The sequence below is a fragment of the Phocoena phocoena genome, chromosome 1 (genome assembly GCF_963924675.1).
Source record: "Phocoena phocoena chromosome 1, mPhoPho1.1, whole genome shotgun sequence".
Classification (NCBI taxonomy): Eukaryota; Metazoa; Chordata; class Mammalia; order Artiodactyla; family Phocoenidae; genus Phocoena; species Phocoena phocoena.
The window spans coordinates 32,353,408-32,356,369 of NC_089219.1; the positions used below are offsets into that span (position 1 = coordinate 32,353,408).

A 2,962-nucleotide genomic window follows, 5' to 3' on the forward strand; every position below is an offset into this window, starting at 1 on the left:
GGCGGGTAATGGGCAGTGATTATAACATGATTAGGTCCTCCTTGCAGATGGAGGCTGGGCTGAACTGGGAGTGGGGTTAGGAGGGGCTGCAAGCCCCCGCCCGGAGCTCCTGTCACTCTGCCTTTGAACAACGCTGAAGACAATTTGCTCACATGCTCTAGAGCACATTCTTGATACAGGGATGGGGGCTTTGCGGGGAAGTGGTGATTTGGTATTGGCCAAGAGCCACATTAAGCCTGTATGAGGGCAACGACCACAGCCTTGGCCTTGAGACTGCATAGGTCACAGTAGATCTGGCCAGTGCTCACAAAGACGATGGGTTTGCTTGTGATGTAGGTCATAGAAATAGCATCTCCCACCTTGTCATCAATGGTATCAAATTTGGTAAGGGCACCGAGGTGTCTGGGCCATAGAATGGTCAGCCAAGGCTCTGTTGAACTTGACCAGCTGGTCCACGGCCTCATTGCCTACTAAGTCCTCCCCCACAAACAGCACCAAGTCGGTGCATTGACAGTAATGAGCTTAGCCAGGGCAGTCATCAGAGGGGCATTGTCTTGCATGCGGCCAGCTGTGTCCACCAGCACCACATCAAAACCTTGGTTATGTGCAAAGGCAACGGCTTCCATGGTAATGCCAGCAGCATCCTTGCCATAGCCCTTCTCAAACAACTGCACCATGGTGTGGCTGCCGTGATTCTCGGGGTGGGGGGGTGTAGGGCACTCAAATGCCGGGTGTGTGTCCACAGCTGCTCCACAGCCCCGGCACGAAACGTATTGCAGGCAGGAATGAGGACACTGAAGCCATTCTCTAACAGCCAGAAGGAAATCTTGGCAAGATTAATAGACTTCCCCATGTCATTCACACCACAGAAAGTGACCACGTAAGGGCGCTGATGGTGCTGGGCATCCGTGATATCCTGGAGCACGTCCACACAGTGCTGTGGCTGTGGAATCTGCACCAGGGACTCTTGGAGAGCTTGCTTTGGAAGTCACCGTGCTGAACGTCCCCATCACCTTCCCTTCCAGCTTGTTGGCCACAGATTCACAGAGTTGCACTGCAATGTCTGCTGCCACGTTCTTAGCGATGAGATGGTCACGCGTCTTGTCCAGCACAGATTCCACGTCTTCACGACTCAAGGTCTTGGAACCCTCAAGGCCCCTCAGCATCCCAAACATGCCACCCACGTTCCCCTTGGTAGCACTAGGTTTGATGGAGTTTTGAGCAGTCCCTTAGTCATCTGAGCTGCTGCAGTCCAGATCCTAAAGCTGCCTCCCAGACCCAGTCCCTCGAATCAAGTTGATGCCCTCGGCTGGGGCCACCTCAGGGGCTCCATTGGTGGTGGGAGTGCAATAGTCCAAGACTTCTCTGTTAGCAGAGCCACCCAGTGCCCACACCCCGGGCACTTTTTTGCCCTTCTCCTTGGGAGCATTTGACTTACTGGACTTGCCGGACTTCTCCATACCCCTCTCATGCTTCTGAATGAACTCTTTTCACTTCCTGCGGATCAATTCCTGTTTGGAAAGTTCTATCCCGTTCTCAGGCCCCACTGGGAGACCTGACTTTTCTGCAGGGACTTTTTTGCTGGTAGCCAAAGGGCCATCAGAACCTTCCTTCTTGGTCCCCTTGTTTTTTTTTTTTTTTTTGCTGTTCTTGGCTTTTTCCTTAGGCTTTTCACCCCGTGTCTCAATCATGGACCTCACAGGTTTCTTGGCCTTTTCAGAATCTTCCAATTTCTTCATGGTTGTGGGAGCACGGACCTTACCGCTCTCCTCTGATTCACGAAGGAGCCGCAGAAAGTCATTCTGGCAATTGAAAGTGCCATTCAATAGACTTAAGGCACGTTGCTGTTGGATCTCAGTGCGGTACTTGTCACAAAACAGCCGGTGCACAGCGTCTATCAACTTGCCTGCGTATGTCAGTGTTAGGATCTTCTGAAAACCTACCACAAACACCAGCTCAAACTGGTTGTCCAGTTTATACCTGGGCGCGAGTGCCTCATGGATGAAGGAGTTGTTACCTCCCCTTTCCTAACACGGTACCGAACGAATCAACGCGTTAATGAGCCGGGTGCATGAGTCGCTCACGCCCTGGAATCACCAGAGCACGAGCCGCCTTTGGAGAAAATGGTGAAGAAGTCGAGCGTGGCGGCAGCGGGAAAGGAACCGGGCTGGCGCCGGGAACTCAGGCCGAGATCGTCGCTGCTTCCTGCTGCGCCAAGCGCTGGACACGTCCCACCAGTGGCCCCGGACACCGGCTCCAATGGTATTGTTTTGTTAAGTTTCATTTTCCAATTGTTTCTTGCTAGTGTGTATCGACAGAAATACATTTGTTTTGTATATTGATCTTGTATCCAGTAGCCTTTTTAAATTCACTTATTAATTCTATGAAACTTCCATATATTTAATTTAAAAAACATCTTCATCGATCTTAAAGTTCCAGCTGGTATTTTCATTATTTTAAAGCATCCCATTTATTGACCATCACCGCTTATCTTTCTGGCTCACTCTCTTAAATATCGTGAATCCATTAACTTTCTAACCTCTTCAGGACCTCCAGCCCATTGACCCTACCACCTTTTTATTGCCCTTCACCTTGCCTACTTACCTCTCGGGGTCCATGGTCTCATCATTATCATTACTTTCTTGCTCTCTTTCCTCTATATAGATCTTGCTTGGATACATTCCTGTTTAAATCCAAATCCCAGGCTCAACATTGTTGAGAAAAAGACACAACGATATTGGCTAGTTTCACTATAAATGGGCCTGTGATGCTACTCATTTCCCAAGTCCATTTGTTCTTCCACTCTTAACTGACTATCTCACACCCTCTGTCTTCTCAAACCTCCAAAGCCTCCTCTCCACCCTCACTCTCAAATGGTGATCTTGCTTCTTATTTCATTAGAAAAGCAATCAAAAGAGAACTTCTACATTCTACGACCAACACATCAACCTACCCACCAGTA

At 49.6% G+C, this 2,962-nt stretch overlaps 1 pseudogene; it reads right to left on the minus strand.

Moving 5' to 3' along the window:
- Positions 1 to 230: 230 nt before the first annotated feature.
- Positions 231 to 2,284, minus strand: LOC136124727 (signal recognition particle receptor subunit alpha pseudogene; annotated as a pseudogene).
- Positions 2,285 to 2,962: the final 678 nt, after the last annotated feature.